This window comes from Vigna angularis, chromosome 5 (genome assembly GCF_016808095.1).
Source record: "Vigna angularis cultivar LongXiaoDou No.4 chromosome 5, ASM1680809v1, whole genome shotgun sequence".
Taxonomy (NCBI): domain Eukaryota; kingdom Viridiplantae; phylum Streptophyta; class Magnoliopsida; order Fabales; family Fabaceae; genus Vigna; species Vigna angularis.
Genome location: NC_068974.1, coordinates 23451705 through 23473705, shown reverse-complemented (window position 1 = coordinate 23473705; position 22001 = coordinate 23451705).

Genomic DNA, 22001 nt, shown 5'->3' with positions numbered 1-22001 from the left:
TAAAGGTGATTTTTGTTTAAAGGGTAACTAGTAGTAACCTAAGACATTTCTGGCAGGGTAAGACTTGGTACTTAAGCAGTCTTCATGACTCACCTCTCTTACCTGGGACTTGTCTAAGTGTGAATCTTGTATACCTTTCACACAAAGAAAACTTTTAAAAACAATGTCTTGTTATAGTTCATATAGGTCATCTAGGTTAGATAATGTTGATGAAATGTTTAAACAAGCTAGGAATCTTCCATCCTTTGGTAAAGACATAGGTGCATTAACATACCTAGCTTGGGAAAAAGAAATTGATAAAATAAATCCTTGGTTTTATGGAGAGAGTGAATATTATGTCCTTAGTATATATCTCTCTAAGTTAGAAGAGCATGCAAGTGAGTGGTGGGATGAAAGACAATATCATGTTAGGAAAGGTAGAAAGTCCTCCATACGTGATTGGCATGATTTAAAAGCTTGCATGAGAAGAAAGTTTGTGCCTTCAAGCATTAAAAGAAACCTAGAAATAATTACGAATTGCATTGATGATGGAAAATTATTTCTTAAGAGTTTAAAAGATCATGGGTTTCTTCATAGAGAATTAGAATTTGGGGCAAGACTTAAAGAAATCAAGGATAAGAAAAGAGAAAGAGAGATTGAGAGAAAAGAAGAGGAAGAAAGGAAAGAAGAAGAGAGGAGAGAGAGAGAAGAAAACGAGAAAAAAAGAAGAGAGTAGAAGAGATGAATTAAGAAGAGAAGAAGAGAAAAGAAAAGAAGAAGAAAGAAAAGAAAAAGAGAGAAAAGAAGAAAAGAGAGAAAGGCAAGAAAGAGAGAAGAAAGAAAAGGAGAAATTGTTGCTGATGACAAATTCTATTCTTTCCAAGACTATGGAACCTAAAAGGGAAGGTTTCCAAATCTTTACTTCTTTTCCAATCATGGTTTATTCTTCAAATATGGATTTCTCTTTCAAACCAATTGTCATTATGAAAACATTCTCAAAATATGACAATTCAAATCTTGAGTTATTGTTATCTTTAAGAAAACAATTAACTCAAGACAAAAGTGAATTTAGACTTATAGAATTTCTAAATGTGATAAAACAAAATATTAGAAGTCCTTATTTCCTTGTTTTTATAGAAAACTTCTTTCTTGGATTGATATTAATTGAAAATATATTTGATGTTTATTGCAGATTTGTGTTTGATCCAGGAAGAAGAAAAAGTGGATATAAGAGAATAAGGCCACTCTAAGATGGCCATGCTCCCAAAGATTGTGTGGAGTTTCTTCATAAGGCGATTGCCAGATTTGAGGACAAATCTTTTTATAAGAGGGAGGGTATGATGGAATCCTGCCTGATGTGTTTTATCAGTGTCCTCTTTTTTTAGTTTTTACATTTTTATTGTGCACGTATTTTAGCTTGTAAGGAGCATGGGTTACTATAAATACCCAGCTCCTCTCTTGTATTGGCACTTTTGAGCTTAATGAGAATTTAATTTTCTGACCTTCAGAAATAATTCTCTCTTGAAAGTCACATGCTAGAGAGTCCAAAGACTCCCTCTAGCCACCTTCCTTGCACACTGCCTCCATTTTCCTTGATTTCCACGGTGCTTCACTTATTTCTCTCACCTCCTCACTACCATTCTTCGCTGCCACCTCACATCAGCGCTCCATAGCCGCATGTTCAGCCTTGAGCACGCGTCACCTTCCTTCCCAAATCATTTGGTTTCTCCATCTCACGCATCAGAAACCATATTCTTCATTCCATCACGCTTTAGACACAACGTCATTTGCATTTCACTCTCTCAAGAGCTCCTTCGTCTCTAACCATCCTCCAACCTCAGATCTGCCATTTTCCGCCATTTTCACTGATTGTAAGCCACATTCTACCTCGTCTTCTTCCTTGCTTCATCCTTTTCGGCCATAGAACCTCATCTTCATCGAACAGTTCTTCGATCTATGGCCTCCGCTAGGGTTTCCTCGACCTTTTCTATTTTCCTTCATCTCCACCGATTAAACCCTAGATCCTCGGTTTTCTAGTGTTCAATCTCAGTTTTCCCCTTCAATCTCGCATTTCTTCTCCATTCCGCTGCGTCTTCTCTCGTCGAGGAAGGCTCGAGGAGTTCGAATCATGCTCGCACAGCTTCTATCGTCATCTCCTCGGGCGTTCGTCCATCAGCCTGGGAGCATGGTTCATTCAATTTCCTTTTGAAAAGCACATTTCTTTATGGCTGGAAAGAAGCACACGGATCCAGTAAGCCTTTATACGAACAACAGCTATGACGTGCTCAACTTTTAATTGAATTTTAGGGGTGCACACGTGGAGGAGAGGGCTGATGTTGGGTTTTAGGCAATAGCTGGTCCAGTAGAGAATAAAGGAGCAACCACCGAGAGCAAGGAAAGAAAGAAGCACGTGAAGGGGATTCATTTATTTTATTTAGGAAGCATACGATGAGGGCTACAACGTAGAGCTTCAAAAAGAAGATGTGTTGATTCTTGAATTGGACATCACGGAGCAGGCTGGACTCCACGTTCCTTGCTGGACCTCAATTTTTGTACGTGGCTTGGGCAACAGCTTAGGAGGTGCTTCACGGTCACGGCCCAAAGCAGGAGGTTCCTATTTTTTTTACATTGAATAGAAGGGCACGCGAGCAACCGTGACCTGCAGGCAAGAATGACTTGGCAATTTTGGAAAAAGCCACCCTAGGACGAGAGCACATGCGGAGATGGCTTGAAGTGTGCGCACTGTGACATCATGGAAGAAAGAGCACACACCGCCACCCACCCTTTTAGATTTATTTTATTTGGCTTTTAGAGATCTTTGAATGTTTTTTCCGCAATGTTACGTCCAGGGAATAGGGAGCACTGTTTTTTCCGCAATTTTACTGTTCATGCAATTTTCTTTTGTGTTGTTTCCGTGATATGCTTCTTTTAGATGATTACAATCTACCTTTTATTATTTCACTTTGAGCTCATACGTTGCAAGCTAATAGCATTGGATACATTGTCTTATTTATTTATTGCCTTGAAGTTGTTCACGGTGATTTATTTTTGGTGCTGCACGGCGCATTGCTTTCTTATTTCAGTTTTATTCCAATGTGCATTTAATTTGTTAGCTCAACATTGCAATTTAAGAGTATTGATGTGTTTTGTTATTTATTTCTTGTATTTCAATTTGTCACGCACCTTAAGCATTTAATTTTAATTCCAAGCTGCATTGAGCATTTAATGTTTTACCTTAAGTATTGCATTTGAATAGCACACCACATGTTTCTTTATTGTCTGCTGCACTTTAATTAGTTCACACATCTTGCTTTAAGAATGTTCGGTTCACTGATTTCAATCACTTTAATGATTTTCAATTATGTTCTGTTGTGTTTAATTTCCATTTTAATTTAGTTCATTTCCTTGCAAAAACACTTTTGAACCCCCCCACTGTGTGTTTGACCTATTAACTGAACCACATTTGGTCCTTGAGAGATGACCTAGGAGTCACTTGTTAGTTTATACTGCATTCTTACTTGCACATCAAATTTGTATGGGTGCGACCCCCATCAGAAACCAATGATCTCGTTTTCTTTAAGTCTTAATTAATCAAGTTATCACACGACTGTCTAGTTCCGAGAGTCCTTTGGGATACGGTACTCTGTCTTACCATTTTATATTACTTGTGTGATTCGGTACACTTGCCGATTTATCAACAATTACATGTTGCTGTATGAATGTTTCTGTTTTGTGAAAACCTTTAGTCATACAGTAGTCAACTTTGCAAATAATGAAGTCGATTAGATATCTCTGTTTTTGGGCTTTCTGTATTTGAAAATTTAAATAAGGGACTATTTGTGAATTGTGTCTTTCGTGCCTGTATATATGCATACCATGACTGTAGTTGTAATATGAAAAACCCTTGCTTCAGTCAAAGAGTTTCTACATTCTTTAGCAAGTTTTGGCATGATGGCTACCTCATCTTCTCGCCCAGGGAAGCGCTCTGCATCTTCTAGAAGAGAAGCTAATCCTTTTGGGTGGTTCAGTGATGACGATCAATGCACTGATTTCATATGCCAGTGGGGGTACAAGGAAGTGATCAGGCACAAATGCATGAGTATTCTATGTTTCCGCAATGAAGGTTTTGTGTTTCAAGAATGGTTGGAGAAATCTGGTCTGAACAAATTTGTTGAACTCCAAGGGGATTGCTATCCAAACCTAGTGTAGGTTTTCTATTCAAATGTGAAAAAGGAAGGTAACTGATGGACGAACGCCCGAGGAGAGACCGAAGACGCGACGCGGACTCCTCGAAGCTTCCTCCAGAGAGATGACACAGCGGAATTGATAGGACACTCTAGATCAAGAGAGAAATCGGAAGAGAACGAAGTAAATCTGAGAATGAACACGAAGAACCCTAATCTGGACCGGAGGAACCCTAGAAAGGTGAAGAACATCAAACTGAACCGATTAATCGGTTCAAAACGAAGATTGAATGGTGGATAATGAAGATCAAATCGATTAAAGGTGTTTAAACGGTAGAAGAATGGTTTTAATCGGCTAAATCTAAAGAAAATGATGAAAGATAAAGAAACCCTAACCAAAGGTGCAGATGATTTGGTGACAGTGGAATAAAGATGAAGAAACTGGTGAATCTGAGACTTACTGAGGCAAAGAAATGGATCTGTGATGAAAAATGGTTGGTGATGATGAAGAACACTCTCGAGAGACAAACGTGAATGAAAAATAAGTGAAGAGTGGTGTGCTGATGAGGATACGAAAGAGGACGCGTGGCTGCTGAAGGTGTAGGCAGTTTGGAGTGCTGATGTGAGGTAGCAGCGAAGAATGGTAGCGAGGAAATGAGAGAAATAAATGGAGCACAATGGAATTCAAGAAAAATGAGAATGAAGGCAGTGTGCAAGGAAGGTGGCTAGAGGGAGTCTTTGGACTCTCTAGCATGTGACTTTCAAGAGAGAATTATTTCTGAAGTTCAGAAAATCAAATTCTCATTAAGCTCAAAAGTGCTATTACAAGAGAGGAGTTGGGTATTTATAATAACCCATGCTCCTTAAGAGCTAAGCTAGGAAAGGTAAAAATACAAAAGAAAGACTAAGTCAAATAGGATTCCATCAGTAACTGTCTCACATCCAGAGTAAAGGGTGTGGAGATAAGTATTGATTATTCCATCTGGAAGTATGTAGCTGGATTTCAACAAGGAGGACTGAATGCACATCAGGGGATACCAGGATTCTACAAAACTGATATCTATAATAACTTCTTGAAAAATTCTGACATGGTAGGGAAATATGAATCCTTTGATATTAAAAATTTACGAAAAGAAGAATGCCTATGTGCATACATGATCACCTGGATTCTACTTCCAAGGGGTGAGGATCGATCCATACTGAATGGTGAAGATGTGTATCTACTTTATACATTGCAAACTGGTACTCAAGCGGATTGGTCTTTGGTAATAAGTGATTATATGTTGAAGTGTGCAAAACAAAAGGAGTACCATCTACCATATGGTGTCTTTATCACCAAATCTTAAGAATGCAGAATGTGGATATCACAAATCAAAAAGACTATTTGTTGCAACAAGAAGAATGTTTTGGAAAGATTGTTCTTAGATTCTGTGGGATTCAGAAAAGTTAAAGAAGGTTGGGTTTTCAAGGATGAATATATTCCCAACACTTAAGAAATGAATCCTCAAAATGTTGATCTTTCAAGTTATAAGTTCAAGCCTGAAACAAAATTTTAAGAATTTGTGGATGAAAGATTCAAAAGATTGGATGAGAAAATGTTGATGCTTCAAAGATCATTCATTGACCGACATCAGAAGATGGACTATGCACTGAGAATAAATTCTTTTGGAGATACTTTTGTAGATGATTCTGACAGTGGGAAGAATAGTGCTGATAAGAAGATCGTGGAGTCCTCTGAAAGAGAATAAGGGTCTTGTGTTTACATCCTAGTGTCATGTGTTTTAGTTGTTGGCTTTAGTATGTTTGCTTAGATGTTTGGAATGTGTCTTTTGTAGTAGGCTTTATAAGCCGTTATCTTTGTTGGGTATCATTTGATTGTAATCATATTTCATATCAATGAAATAAGAGTTTCTTTTAACTTGAGTATCTGTTTATATCTGATTGAAGTCGATTATGTGGTGTATGAAGTTGATTGATTACTGTTTACTATTACATTCATACATTTACATACACAGAATATACCTGTAATAATTCTTGTATTAAAATTTTTCTAAAATGCTTGATCTCGAAAGATCTTGAAAGGTTTTGCAGGAACATTGCTTTTGGATTAACTACTGGAGATACAATTCAAATGGAAAGCAATGAAGTCGATTGCAATAGTGGATCAATCGATTACTCATTAATAGAGGTTATAAATTCCATGATTTGGAATTTGGTTATTCTGCCTTTTGATCATAGACTGTTGATTGTTTCATTTTCAATATATCTCTGTTCTATAATTGATTGAAATTACTTGAGATAATATTGAGATTGTTGATTGAAATTGTATCTATGCTACATTAATGTGTTTGCATAATTTCTATCTTGATACAATTCTGTCACATGCTTATATATATGCTCTGACATTACTTTCTATGAAAACTGCATTATGCATTTGGGTTTTGATTATAAAACATGCATAATGGCAGGGGAGCATTGCATAAGATTTTATATAATTTCACGTGCTTACAATTTAAGAGGAGATTAATGTGGTTATCTGTGACATGGAGAGCATCATTGTTTGATTAATATGATTTACTAATGCATCTCTGACTAACTATTTATGAGCATATCAGTATCATAAAGCATACCTTTTTTGTTAATGCACAAAGGGGGAGAATGATAGAGTATTGCTCTGAGTATTGCTCTGATATTTTTCTCTTATATGAATTGATATTTTTTGCTCTCAATCAAAATGAGAAATTTAAACATTTGCTCTGATACATTTTGATCATTTGATTTGATACATTTCGATTTGATATGATATGATTTGTACAACATGGTTGTTTATTAATCATTGTTGTGCATCATAAAAAAAGGGGGAGATTGTTGATAGGGGGCACTAGTTTAGCTGAACCTACAATCTCAGAGCGTCTGGTTTTTTGATGATGACAACATAATTAATAACACATGTACTCTTTATGTGTTACATGTTATATTGCTTACATGCTATATGTTTTAATCAATGTGTAAATCTGTTTAAAGCATTGAGAACATGATTGTGTTGATACATTGCATTTCACTGTGTTACATAATTGATTTTATTTGTGAATGCATGTTTGATGTTTTATAGAAGGAAAACCACAAGCACTTATGTTGAACTTTTAATTGTGTGGCAAAACAACAGTTTTAAGTGAGTCGATAAAAACTCGTGGCTTTGCACAAACCGTTTTCAAAGTGTGCTGGGAGGATTTTCAAAATGAAAGTTTTTCAAAACTTTGTTTAACTGTGTTACATAGTCGATTACATGCAACCTGCATTCGACTAAGTCTATTACAGTTTTGAAATTTTGTTAATGCTTGAAATAAATAGTAAAACAACTATATTTTTAAATATGTTGACCAAGCATTACATGTGATTCGACTGCATTAATTTTACATTTAATTAACTACATTGATTGTTGCTAACTGATTTAACTGAATTGTTATATTCGATTGTATTAGTAGCTAAGTCGATTAAAATGCATCTGAATTGTGAAAATCTATAAATTGACGCGAACTTGCTTTCTCTAGGAACTTTTGTGAATCTAATAGTTTGTGATATCTTTTGCAGAAAGTGTATTCTTACAGGAAGAGAGAAAGAGCTCCAAGAAACAAGAGGTGAATGTTGTGATCATCTCCTTGTGGATTCTTGAAGAGTAAGTTAACTGCACATACAAAGGCTGGTCAAATTTGCACATTGGGTGTAACTGAGAGATCAGAGGCTACAATCTTGTAAAGATTGGATTGAGGTTCCCTGTTGTGACTATAGGAAGAAGAGGGTGTTGCGGTCTTGACTTTGAGAGTGACTCAAAGGGTTTAGACTACAGGAGAGAGGATTCTTATTGCTAGTCTGTTTTGTATATGCTTATATTTTGATTAGAGGGTTAAAGAGGTGTTTTATATTTTTGACGTGAGTTCGCTATAAAAACCTTGTTGTAAAAACCTTGATCATAGTGCATTGGCTTCCTGTGGTTGGAAGGACACTGGATGTAGGCTTGGCCGAACCATTATAAAAACTCACCGTTTGATCTTTCTATCCTTGCACTCTTTTATTCATTCGACTTCTTACTGTACTTAATCAATTATATTTCCTTCAGTGTCCTCCTCTTCATCCTCCACTAAAATAACCATCCGTAGACTCCTCTTTGGGAAATGGTGGCCTGGGTCGAATGGCCCGCCATACCTGAAACATTATCCCTCTTCTCTTCATTTCAGGAATTCTTAGTTTGGCAGATTCGTGGTGTTCCTCCCCTTACTATCACTTCCCGCCTTCGCCACCCCACTCGCCATGTTTCCCTCCTTCCGCATTGACCCTACACTCTCGAAGACTCTTGATCGGCCTAGTTTATAGCGATTGGCCTCGGACAGCATCATCGCACCTATTGTTCGTCCCAAAAACACTGATTCTTTGTCTCAGTCCAGTTCCCAGCCTTTGCCCCGCCTTGGGCCTCCTCGACATCTCTTGCAATTCTCATGGCTGCCATCAATTCTTGTGGGTTATGGGGTCGAACTTGATTGCGTATGCTCTCTTGCAGTTTTTCGAGAAAGTACCCCAATAATTGCTCTTCTGCCACTCCCTTTGTCTGACTCACCAAGATTTCGAAATCTTGAATGTACTCCTGATAACGGTTGAAAATACCGTTATCTATGATGTAATTTTAATACTAAATGCACCCTTTTCTGCTTAGAAACTTGCTTGGAATCGTGTTTTTCTGTTAAGTTGTGTGAATAAGAGAGTTGAGGTTGAATTTGATGGTTTTATGACTAATTCCCTTTGTTTTGATAGAAAATGAGTTAATATGGAAAGCGGAGATAAAGTGCTAAGGAGATAGAGCTCAGAAAGGTCCAGAAAAAGCACCAGAAGGAAAGAAGCTCGAGGCTTGGGCCCCCTTTTTGGAGGCCTAAGCGCAGGAAGTACCGCTCACCGCCTGATATTGTTGAAAACCTGTTATTTTTATGCTTAAAATTGATATCAAAAGCAACCTTTAAGACTTAGAAACTAGCTTGAAATCAAGCTTTTGCTTATGTTTTTGGAAATAAGCGAGTTGGACAGGTTTTATGCTTGATTTCCTTGTTTTTGCAGGTTTTTAGATGAATTTGGTGAAAGAAGTGAAATGGGACAGAGATGGAATCAAAAAAGGACACAAAAAGTGCAAAAGAAGAAAAGCCGATAGTACTGCTCAATGGTAATTAGCGCTGAGCGGCACTCTCAAGAACCCGTTGGCACCGCTGAGGGGAAGAATTGATCACGCGCTATTGCCGCTGAGCAGTATTTACTGCTGAGCGCCACTTTTCTGGGCTTGGGCCTACTTTTTTGTAATTTTTAGAATACTATATAAGGTTTTAGTTAACCTAGGTCAGTCATCTTTGGCTGGGACGAAGCAGAAGCACACTCTTTCACCCTTGGAGGAGGATTTGGGATGCTAAGGCTCCTTTCTCATCTTTCTAGGGCTTTATCCTTCACTCTTTCATTGTATTTCATCTAGGGTCACCATGAATATGGTGAACTAAACTTATTTTGTTGTTGGGAAATCAATGTAAATCCTTTGAAAGTCTCATGTAATAGAATTTGTTCTTCAAGATCTTTTATAAGATACATGCTTTCTTTCATTAATAGTTAGGGTTTTTCCTCTTTGCTCAAATCATGCATTGTTTAACTCATTCAATGTCATGATCATTGGTTTTGTCGATATGGACACATACGGGGAAATCTAGATTTGGGGAATCTCTCCCAACAGTTGTATAAACCTAGACATAAGAGTATGATGGTTGGTTGCCTTTAAGCTTCTGTTCACTATAATGCATGATTAATTGCTAGGAAGACAAGACATTGTAAACTAGTGATTATGATTAGGCTTTCTTCGCCGAGACATCGGGTTGAAGGTAATTTAGAGAGTGACATTAACATTAATGAAAAGAATGATGAATTCCTTAATACATAAGAGTGGATAGGATGAAATTGATAAACCCCAACAACATATTCATCCATATAATTCAAATCACGTGTTTTTTTTCTTCTTGCCCATTGATCAATACATGCATACATCTTTACTTTTCAGTACTTTGCATTGAAATCTCAAGTAATTATTTGTACATGTCTTAGTTAATCAGTAAATCACATAACTGGCTAGGCCGTGAGTCCTTTGGGAGAACGATACTTGGTCTTACCAGGTTTATTACTTTATACGATTCGGTTACACTTGTCGAGGGTTGAACACCGCCTTGGCACCCCTTTTTGGGGCGCTTGAGCGTCGGATGTAGAAGGCTTAGGCATCCTTTGGAAGGCTTAAGCGCAGGAAGTTCTGCTCACCGCCTGGGCGTGCCTTTCTAGGGCGCTTGAGCGCTGGATATAGAAGGCTTTGGCGACCTCTGTGAGGCTTGAGCATGGAAGACCACCGCCCGCCGCCTGAGCGCCCTAAGTGTGGCGCTTGAGCGTCAGTCTCTTAGGCTTGGGCTTTGTTTTTGTTCTGCTTCCGTTCTATTTAAAGGACCCAGGTGTTCTAGGTTTTGTATCTCTGGCTGGAGCAACACAACAACACACTCTTCTACTCTCTGAAGGCAGATCTGGAGGCGGGAGCTTCCATATAGTTTCCATTACTATATCATGCTTTTCCATTATTCATATAGTTTCTCCACGTCTATGGGGAACTAAATTCTATTTGTTCTTGGGGAATGTTGTAACCTTGTGAACTCTCATGTATTTGAATTGATTCTTAATCATATATACTTTTCATCTGTGCTTATTACATGCTTTGTTTAACTCATTCATCGCATGATCTATGAATTGCATGAGTTTCGGGTTGTTCCTTACAATTCAGGTTCTCGTTTAATTCTCCCAAGAGTAATATTTCTCAGGGTGAGGGTATGAGTCTTGGTCGTCTTAAGCTCTTGATCTTCACATTTAATTACTGGGATGCTAGGAATTGCATGAACTGGTGATTAAGGACAAGCTTAGTCGCCGAGGGATGGGGTTTAGGTAATTTAGTGAGTGATGTTAACATTAATGCGTAAAGAAGAATTCTTACATACATGAGAGGAAACTTGGTGAAATCTAACCCCAACAACATACTCATCTCATATTAAACAACATCCGTTCATCTTTGTGTTACTCTACTATTGATCAAATTGCATCCATATTTAATTTTCTGTTCTTGCATCTTAAACCAATGATTTCATTTTATTTAAGTCTTAATTAATAGAGTCATCACACAACTTTTTAGTGCCGAGAGTTTTCTGGGATACGATACTTGGTCTTACCATTTTATATTACTTGTGCGATTTGGTACACTTGCCAATCCATCAACATGTTATTCTCAGCAGTATAATGAAAAACAGAGTCAGAATCAAAATTATGCCAAGATGCAGCAGATGTAACAGATGCAGAATGCACAAAATTTGGAACAGTGGATGTAGAAGTAGAATGCTGAGACTTTAGTGGCATGGACTAAAATGGTGGGACTGCCTCTAAAGACAAATTCTTAGAATGCCTAGCTAACCTATGAAAAGTCCTATCAATTTCAAGATCAAAGGGTGGTAGTTGCCCAACATTGTCCCTAGTCATACACTGAGTCAACTCTATCAGCAAAAGTCAACAAAAGCAAACATAGGGAGGTAGAACTGCAAGTACATGCAAACCTTATCTAAATGGGCTGAAATTTTGTGAGCAACACCCTAAAATAATGAAATGGTAGCACAAAAATTGGAAAAGCAAAATTCAAAGGATAACTATTTTTACGAATTGAAGAAAGTTTGGAAGGATGGGGAAATTAAACTAGAAAAATCAAAATGAAATAGAAAAAGGCCTCTTTTTGAAAATTTGAGATTTGCAAGATGGCATGGCCATCCAAGATGTTTCCAGAATTTTTTTCTATGCGCAATTAATTTGTCAATTATGATAAAAATGTCAAAAGTTATCACAGTTTGAAGTTTTGACAGTTCCTATTTTCAAAACAAATTGTAACTCCAAACCGGGACTACCACAACTGCTTCTATGATTTTTATATCAAAATATTGACCATAAGAAGTGCACAAAAAACATTTCAAAGAAAAATAACACTCCTAGCTACCAAAAAAAAAATCATCAATTAAAATAGGAAAATCAGGTACTATTCATGACACTATTCACGCACTATTCATTGTCGCGCGCTTCGCAAACATCGCAAGAATTGCGAGCATCGCGTTTTTTTGCGAAAACATGGCAAATAGTATCCAATTCTCCAAATATTGACTTAAAACAACCTAAAAACAAAACACACATAAGATAGAACACAACACACTAACCTAAGACTAAACTGTTGGTCCCCGGCAACGACAACAAATTTGATCGAGGTTGTACCAGAATCAAATTAATGTGCAATAAAGTGTAGTATAGACTACGAAGTTACTCCTAGGTCGTCTCTCAAGGACCAAATATGATTAAGGCAATAAGTCGAACACATGGTAGGGGGGTTTTAAAGGTGGTTTTCTGAAATGAAATGAATTGATTAACACACAATTTGAACACAAATTTAAACACAGATTAAAGACAGGTTGGTGTTAGCTCGTTTGCACTTATTTCCAATCACATATTTACAACAGATATTCAATCCTATGACCCGTAATCCAACACGAACTAGAGACCTAAGCAAAGTCTAAAATGGTCTTCATAAAATGCAAATTCATCAGTTATGCACAAACACAATAATCAACTAAGCGAAGATTATCATGCTTAAATTAGACCACTAAGTGAGGACCAATTGCACAGAACGAATTGCATATATACATGGCACACAAAACATAATCACAATTAGGCTCCAATAATCTTAAGGAAACCTTTGCAACCTCACTAATCACTAACCTAAAAAATTAAGCTTCCATGAACATCACTCAACGCAAAAATTGAATGGGTAACTCAATACAAAACTCAATGCACCAAAACGAATTCAATTCAGAACTGGAAAATGAAATTCACTAACGAAGCAAACTGGAAACGTATTCAAAAGGGAAACAAAATCAAACAGAAACGAAACGAAATGGAAACAAAATCAAACAGAAACGAAACGAAATGGAAACAAACTCAAAACGTACTCAAAAGTTTAAAACGAAATTGGAATGCGAGAATGAGAATGAAATTTAAAGTGCAGAAACAAAATTGCAAACTAAATAGAGAAAACGAAATTGCATAATTTAAATTATATCACTCGAATTGAAATTGCATTGAAATGTAAATGAAAACCTAAAACCCCAAAATGGGGGAGCTCTCCCTTGTTGTCCAAAAGTGCTAGAAAACGTAAATGAGAGAGTGAGGGAGTGTTTTGGGGTCTGCTCCCCTTTTGCACACAACCCTAGGTCATCCCATTAATGGGTCCCTCCAAAAATGACCCAAAAATAGCCCAAAAAGTCAAATCTGTTTAAAAACTCCTAGAAACGAATTTACTATTCACTTTAAATGAAAATGTTGATGTGCTTGAACGAAAATGATGTGGCAACTCTCTTGATGTCCCAAATAATATTCCAAATAATTTCCTGCAATTAATAATGAAAATAATTAGCCTCAAATAATTCAAATTAATTAAAATAATAATTACTGGTCAAATTAAGCCCAAATAACAAAACAGAGGAAATATTAGTACAATAAGCTAAGTGAATAGTAGAAAATATTGATTCATCAAGGAGCATGTTCAATTTCATCAAATGAACCAACTTTAGTGTTGGTACCTTTCACATATTTTTAACCATAAGCTTTACTATTGGTGTTCTATTGTTGTTTTTATGGTTATTGTGGGTTCGTTGTGACTGTTGTTGTTCTGGTTCTACTACTTCTTTTGTTGCACCAATCCCTCCCTATTAAAAACTACTCCAAGACCAAGTTCTGAACATCCTAAAATTTGAAGAGAATCTAATGAAGGATTGTGTGGGCTCTATGGCTCGTTGCCAGCTATTGTTACACGTAGGACATACGTTAGATTATGGAATGGAGAACTTTCTCTTGTTGGCTAAACTATTGGAGTTCAAACTAGGTTTTAGAATTAGCACTAGTTCACGGACTACATTTTAACTCGCCCAATAGGTTTTGATTTAGAAGAAACAAAAGCCTATCAAAATGCTATCGCATTTTTGTAGTTTCGGTTAACTTATATGCCTCGGTTCAAGGGGAACTGTGGCAGAAAACCTATATTACCTTGATTAAGTTAGCAATTGAGGCCTAAACCCTTTCAAAATTCCACATGTCCCTCTTTAAAACAGACTTTTCGCCTGACACCTTTTTGAAAAGGACATAGCGCCTCAGTTCTACACAGAACCGAGGCACTATGTCTTGTATAGCACTTGACATTTCTTATGTGAAAATGGTTTTAGGCAACAATTTCATTAATAACCGAGGCGGTAAATGGTCTATTGCCTCGGTTAATTAGAGAATTGAGGTAGTATCTCTTTCGATATTTAACTTCTTAGAAACGTAAACTTTTTTAACTTAATGTTCCTTATTCTTCCTCCACGCGAGAATCCTTGTTTCCTTGTTCTTCCTCGGACAACTATTCTCTCTCTCAAGAGAAGATGTTGGTTCGTGGCCTCCATTTATCTTGTGCAAAGTGTCTAGTGTGGTCTCTATTTTCGTTAGCTCCATTTCTATCGTTGAAACATTGTTGCCTACATTTCTCTCGCGTGAACTAACCTTTTCGTTGTCGCCATTGACTGTTCGTCGCCGCTACCAACTGTTCATCACTGCCTCTGATCGTTTGCAAAGTCACTGTTCGTTTCTCCTTATTGTTTGATTTAATATAAAGTATGAAAACAATACACTAGACTTTTCATTTCATTACATTCTATTATGTTAATGTTATGAATTTTATTAGATCTATTAGCATTTTGATTTCATTACATTCTATTTTGATTTCATTACATTATTAATAGTTAAAAAGAGTTGGTGTAGTAATTGCATGGCATGCAAGTGGGAAACAATACATTTGAATATGTTAAACTTAAAATGTGTCTCATTGAAGATAAAAAAGAAAAAAAGTGATTTTGAATAGGCAAAAGACCTAATTTTCTAAAAAATAAAAATAAAAAAAAGGACCTCTACCGTCTCGGTTCGAAACCAATCGAGGCAAAAGACCCCCACATACTTCGGTTCCCTTGAACCGAGGCAAAAAAATCCCCACATACTGCCTCGGTTCAAAATCGAGGCAAAAAGCATACCCCTTTTTTCCTCGCATGTAAATACATCGGTTCATGAACTGCTGTGTATAGGTGAAAATAAATGTTGTCGTTCTCCTTTACTGCACTAGTGTAGGTTATGGTTGTGGAGCTAGGCCTTGCATATTGTCCAATTCATTTGTGTAATTGGCTTGTATATAAGCCTTGTTAATTTGCATGCTTAATTTTTTCTTGGGATGAGTGGGAATGTTCACTCCTTGCATTTTTCATAGTGTAGTGATTGACTTGGGAATGCCAAGGGCTTTATAGTAACCCTTATGGTTGCTTTAAAGGTGACTATCTTGAAAATTTCCTCTGTTACCAGGTGTGCCACATCGAACAAATATCCATACATGATGCAGTAGATCAGTTGCACCTTTTCTATGGTTAAATTGGATACATGAGAGTTAGGGGTCACATTTGAAAATAGAAATGTGACCCGTATATGTGTCAAAGTCTTCATACTGCTCCTTGGTCTCCTTTAAGGCTGCCTTATGCTCCTTAGGTCAAATGTTATCCCTAGTATGAATAATGAGGAACTGAGCTGCTTATGGGTGACATCCATCATTAAGTTATGGATTGCATCCTCCCTTCATCAAACACTACCCTAACTGCTCCAAGAAACTCTCTAATGGTGTACTTGTCATATTAGACCCTTTTCCGATGAAACACATCTTGCTCTTCTCACTTTTGTAGTTAACTAGATAGGCATTTCCATAAAATTCTCTTACAATGACTTTATTGTAAGAGTCCTCAAGTGTGATCAAATTTTCCCATCTCCTGTTCTCGACCCTTGTAAACTCCTCATATTTTCCCAAAGGAATCTCCACTATTCTTTTAGCTAATATAAACCTTTCCCCAACTCAATAAATTTGAGTTGCTTGGCTCTAGTGAAGAACCTAAATTTGCCATGACTATACATTCCTCCTATAAGGTGCAATTTTGGGTGACTATGCAGGTTCTCCCTGTGTTGTCACAAGGGTTTATTGGGCTGATAGTGGAGTCCTCTACCTTTGAGTAGTTAGAGTGGTATGTGATGAATGTAATGATGTGCCTACAGATGATCTTGTTAGGATACAAACAAAGTATCTTACCACTATGGAGATCTATGTGTGTCTTGAACCTCCCTACAATTGGTATTAGAGCCAATGGTTCATTTCTGGTGACCGGGCTCAAACGAGTACGTCCTTCCATGGTAAGGTGAAGCCCTAACAGGTAGCTAATGGCAAACAACAAGATGCATAATGGGAGGTGATGGAAACTAATCCCAACTGGAAACGTGTAGACAGAGGCTCCAAACCGGAAGAAACCAGTAATGAATGATGGTGCAGCGGATTGATGAAATGGTGCAGTGTTTGAGGTGTTTTAATGGAGGAAAGGTGTATGGGTGAAGCCTCATAACTCATAGGGCCTTCCTATAGAGGAAGGAAGCTTGAGGAAACGAGAAGAAGTAGTAAATCAAAGGTGACTTAAGAGCACAAAAGCTGGAAAGCAAATTCTACAGCATATCATTAAGCTCAAAAGTGAGAAAATACAAAGAAGAGGCCCTCTTATTTATAGGTGAAGAGGAGCCTAATTTCTGATTTAATTCCCTCCTAAATTCAAATTATTTAGCATAGGAGGCACGTTCATTTTGATCCAGCAAGGTCCATGCCTCATTCCAGCTCAGCCAGCAAGGTGCATGCTTCATTCCAAATCAGCCAAGTCACGTGGATTGGTCTTCTCTCGGGTGAAAAATGCTGGTGCATTTCCCATTCCGCAAGCACCTCCCTTTTTGTCTCCTTTGCTTGCCTTTATTGGTTTAACTTCTTGAATGGCTCAATCATGGTCTCCAAGATTTATTAGTTCGTACAAAACAAAGTATAAGTGCTTTAGTTAAGAGAAGAAGGATTTTTATAAGTAACCTTCCATAGAAGTAAAATGTTAGGTGATCCTTCTTCTTCTTGAATCTTTCTTGCCATGGCTCTAGTAAGAGGTCCAATGTGATTTCTTGATGGTCTTCCATCAGACCCTCCCTCTTGAAAAGGATCTGTCCTCAGATTTGCGTCATCCTGTTGATCATATCCTGTGAAAGGAATTAAATCGTAGATGTTAAAAGTAGGACTGACACCATAACTTTCAGGAAGGTCTAATATGTATGCATAATCATTTATCTTTTTGACCACTTTGAAAGGACCATCTCCTCTTGGACTAATTTTGGACTTTCGTTGAGAGGGAAATCTTTGCTTTCTCAAATAAAGCCAAACTAAGTCTCCTTCTTCACAAACTATTTTCTTTCTCCCTTTGTTGTTATGCTCTACATATTTTTGGGTTTGTTTTTCGATTTGGGTTTTAACCTTCTTATGTAATTTCTTGATAAACTCCGCTTTAGATACACCTTGTTTATGAAGAAAAGAAGATGATTTTGGAAGAGGTAGTAAATCAAGAGGTGTAATAGGGTTAAAACCATAAACAACCTCAAAAGGAGAAAGATTAGTAGTCTTGTGAACTACTCTGTTATAAGCAAATTCAATATGAGGTAGATGATGATCCCAACTTTTATTATTACCTCTTAATATTACCCTTATCAAAGTAGATAGAGATCTATTTACTACTTCAGTTTGCCCATCAGTTTGTGGGTGACATGTGGTAGAAAATAGAAGTTTAGTTCCTAGCTTTTCCCATAAAGTTTTCCAAAAATGGCTTAGGAACTTAACATCTCTATTAGACACTATGGTTTTGGGTAAGCCATGCAATCTCACTATTTCTTTGAAGAAGAGTCTAGATATATAGCTAACATCATCTACTTTGTGGCAGGGTATAAAATGTGCCTTTTTACTAAAACGATCTACTACCACAAATATAGAATTATACCCCTTTTGAGTTCTTGGCAATCCTAGAACAAAATCCATGCTTATGTCCTCCCAAGGGGTATTAGCTATGGGAAGAGGTGTATAGAGTTCATGAGGCATAATATTTAACTTAGCTTGTAAACAAGCTATGCATTTAGAACAATGCGTTTGAACATCTACTCTCATGTGTGGCCAATAGAATTTACTTTTCAAAATGTTTAGAGTTTTATCAACTCCATGATGGCCCATGAGTCCTCCTCCATGACTCTCTCTGATAAGAAGTTTTCTAATGGATCCTTGGGGTATACAAAGTTTTCCTTTATTAAAAAGATACCCCTCAGAAAGATAAAATCCATCAAAAGGCTTATTAAGCCATGAAGAATAAGTGGATGCAAATGTTTCATCATTTTCATATAGTTCTCTTATATCATCAAATCCTAATATTTGTGAGCCTAGAGTTACTAATAATGCATGTCTTTTAGATAAAGCATCCGCAACAACATTAGTAGTCCCCTTTTTGTGTTTGATGACATAAGGAAATTGCTCCAGGTATTCCACCCACTTGGCATGTCTCTTGTTTAGCTTTGCTTGCCCTTTAATATACTTGAGAGATTCATGGTCAGTGTGTATGATGAATTCTCGAATTACTAAATAATGCTCCCAAGTTTTTAAAGCTCTAATGAGGGAATATAACTCTTTATCATAGGTAGGATAGTTTAAAGTAGGTCCCCTAAGTTTTTCACTAAAGTAGGCTATGGGATGACCTTCTTGAATTAAAACAACTCCTATCCCTACCCCAGATGCATCACATTTTAGTTCAAAGGCTTTGGAAAAATTAGGCAAGGCTACAATATGTGCATGAGTTAACTTATGTTTCAAGGTCTCAAAAGATAAAGCTTGTTTATCACCCCAAAGAAAAGGAACATCTTTCTTGACTAGTTCATTCAAAGGAACAGCTAGGGTGGAGAAGTCTTTTACAAATCTTCTATAAAATCCATGGAAACTTCTCACCTCTCCTACTGTTTTAGGGGTTGGCCATTCTTGTATAGCCTTGATCTTCTCAGGATCAACATGTACACCTTCTTTTCCAACTTTGAATCTAAGGAAAATTACACTTTCCTGACAAAAAGTACATTTATCAAAGTTGGCAAAGAGATAATGTTCTCTAGGAATGGGGTGCCTATACTTAACAACTATATTGTTGATGGCCCTACAATCTGTACACAATTCTCCAAGATCCATCCTTCTTAGGAACCAACAACACAGGCACAACACAAGGACTTAAGCTCTTTTGGATTCACCCTTTGTTCAATAATTCATTAATTTGTTTCTCTATCTCTTTTGTTTCCATGGGGTTGGTCCTATAGGCTGGCCTATTAGGAAGGCTTGCCCCAAGCACTAGATCTATTTGATGTTCTATTCCCCTCAAAGGTGGTAATCCACTTCGTACCTCTTTAGGAAATACATCATCAAATTCTTTTAAAAGTTTTTTGCAACTCCTTTGGTAGAGACCCAAGTTCATAATTTACTGAAACAAGTGCCTCTTTCCAATAGAGAAGAAAATGAGGTTGTCCAAGCAAAAGATTTTTAGAAACTTTTAAGGTTTGAGGTTGGACAACTTCTTTGGTTGAGGCATTGTTTACCAAACTCATGTTCTTCTCCTTTTTCTCTTTCCTATTTTCCTTTTTCTTTTCTCCATCCAACTTCTTCTTAAGAAATATTTGGTCCTCTCTTACTTGGGAAGGTGTAAGAAGACACAAAACAATTTTCCTGCCCTTGTGTTGAATAGTGATTTTGTTGGTGACTCCATCATGTAGAGTTTGTTTATCAAATTGCCAAGGCCTTCAAAGTAATATATGCCCAGCTTCCATTGGTACTATATCACAAACAATTTGGTCTTCATATTTTCTAATGGAAATGGGTATACTCACTTGTTCTTTAACTATTATTCCTTCATCCTCTTTGATCCATTGAAGTTTATAAGGTTTAGGATGAGGAGTAGTAGTTAGCCTAGCTTCTCTACCATTCTTGAACTACAACAGTTGCAACAAGAGCCACTATCCACAATCATTGAACATGTCTTTTCAAAAACTTTACACCTTGTGTGGAATAGATTCTCTCTTTGTGACTGTTCTAGCTCAACATGTTTATTTTCAAGGAGTCTCCTTACCATGAGTACGTCACCATCACAAGGTAAAGCTTCTTCTTCTTCAGAAGTGGATGTTTCAGACTCACTATATGAAGAACCCTCACTGTCACTCTCATGCTAAAGAATGTAAGTTGACCTTCTATTTCGACACTCAGATGCATAGTGTCCTTTTTCCCCACATCTAAAGCACTTAGTCTCCTTACTTTTATGGTCTCTTGAAGGTTCTTTAACCCTTTCTTTTTCTCTTTCTCTTTCCCTAGACCCATCATACCTTGATTTAAATAGACTACCCTCCCTCTTGTATTCTCTCTTATAGCTAGATCTAGTAGGGAAGTCCTTTCTAGTGGAGCTTTTCCTCTTGAGTTGTTGCTCCACCCTCACACAAAGTTGGACTAATTCATTGAGATCATTGTAAGGTAAGAGTTCTACCTTATCTCTTATGTCATAATTATGTCCACTTTGGAACCTAGCAATTGTTATCCTTGGTTCCTCTCTTATCCCAGCTCTCAACATGAGTAACTCCATTTTTTGCCTATATTCTTCAACACTCATGTTTCTTTGTTGGAGTTTATGGAGCTTGTCCATTAACTCCCTATCATAGTCAGCTGGAACATGCCTTCTTCTTAAGGCAGACCTTAACTCATTCCAATACCTAATGGAAGGTAGGTTTCTCAATCTCAGATCTTTGACCAAGGTTGTCCACCAATATAAGGCATAGCCTTGAAAGCTTAAAGAGGCCATAGTTACTCTCCTCTCATCATCTATTTGGTGACACTCAAATAATTGCTCAACTTTCATCTCCCATTCCAGATATTCTTCCACATCATCTTTTCCATGGAAAGGAGGAAGATCAATTTTGGGTTCCCTTGGGTGATGTTGTCTCACTCTATGATTTCTCCTAGGAGGTATTTGATAGTGGTCATCATTGTGATGACTACTATAATGCTTAGGTTCACTAGGTGGAGAGGATGTATCTCCAAGGTATTCTTTATTTCTATGTGTAGACCCTTCTATCTTTTAACCCTTGTCTTGATTGATCAAAAGTTGACCAATCATATCCTTGAGCTCACTAATCTCTTTGTCCCTTTGTTGGAACTTTTGCTCAAATTCCTCTTTTAGTTATAAGCTCTCACTTTTAGGTTTTACACTTCCTTGGACACTAGATTGACTCATTCTTGACAAGTAGGTAGAAATTATCTTCACAAGGTTTTCAAAGACTTGCACAAGTAATGAGTGAAAAGATTTTCACAAACTTTCCTTGCTTTTGGTGAAAAATTTCTAAAAAGATTCTAGAGGTAAAAAATGTTTCCAAGTAGCTCCCAAGAAGAAGAGGTGAGTCATAATTGGACAAGCTTAGAAACCAAGTTCTTCCTTAGCCAGAGTTTCCTTAGAGTTATCTTTTACCTTAGTTTCTACGTAGAAATTCTTCAAAATATTTTCAAATGATAATGAAATGCTCCTAAAAACCAAAAGAAGGTTTAGTTACATGCTATACAACCCTATATACCACGGAGACTTAAAACAAAAAATCAATCAAGCAATTTAAAGAAAGCAATAAAGATGCAAAATGTAAATGTTAGACGACCCTAAGTAAAAGTGCAAGTGACACTTGGAGCCCCTTGACACACTTCCACACTAAGAAAACGAAATTGCACTATTACAATGT